The sequence below is a fragment of the Electrona antarctica genome (assembly GCF_951216825.1).
Source record: "Electrona antarctica genome assembly, chromosome: 17".
In the NCBI taxonomy this organism is placed as follows: Eukaryota; Metazoa; Chordata; class Actinopteri; order Myctophiformes; family Myctophidae; genus Electrona; species Electrona antarctica.
In genome coordinates this window covers 11852016-11852749 of record NC_136798.1, presented here as the reverse complement: position 1 = coordinate 11852749, position 734 = coordinate 11852016, and positions in this window count along the sequence as shown.

Below are 734 nucleotides of genomic sequence, written 5' to 3'. Positions count from 1 at the left end.
TATTTGAGAAAACAAATATTGGTATATAAACATTCAATTGTTTATGTTTAAAACGATAACGCAAGCAAACTCTCATTCTGTGTACGGAACGCTTCAGAATTAGGCAGAATTCTGCAGTCGTCATACACTTGTATATGACAGGGTGTTTGTACAGGCCATCTGGCACAGCATTTACTGTTAACAATGCATGAGTTGTCCGATTCTAAAAGCACAATACTGTCCTAACTAGACAGCCCTTTTCATATTTTCTTCAATATAGGCTTTTCCTTTTTCTCACAAGTCAAAAATGGTTGTGATCTAGTTTTTTCTTCTTTTGATCGGATGTTAAAATAATATAGTTATGTTACAAATGTGACCTAGTAATGCCCTCCTGCATACTTAGGTAGACACATTGTCATACCTGGGAGATTCCCATTACCAGTTTTTTACTGCTGACAACCAAGCAGCTTGAGTGGAGCCAAAGAGCACAACAACAGTTGCTAATGGAGAGGAGTGCATTTCTCATTCAAATTATATTTTTATGACTTGTAAATTGTGCCATGTTCCACCTGCAACAATTCTGAAGTTAATGGTAGTTGCATAGGAAAGAGCCCTGTTGCTTTGGAGTCATTCAGATTAGATTAGATTAGAGGAGATCACTCTCTGGGCATCACACAGAACAGATCTTTTTTATTTCTCCTTTTTCTTTTTTTTGGCCATTCCTTGATTTAAAAAAGAAAAAGGGAACAAATACA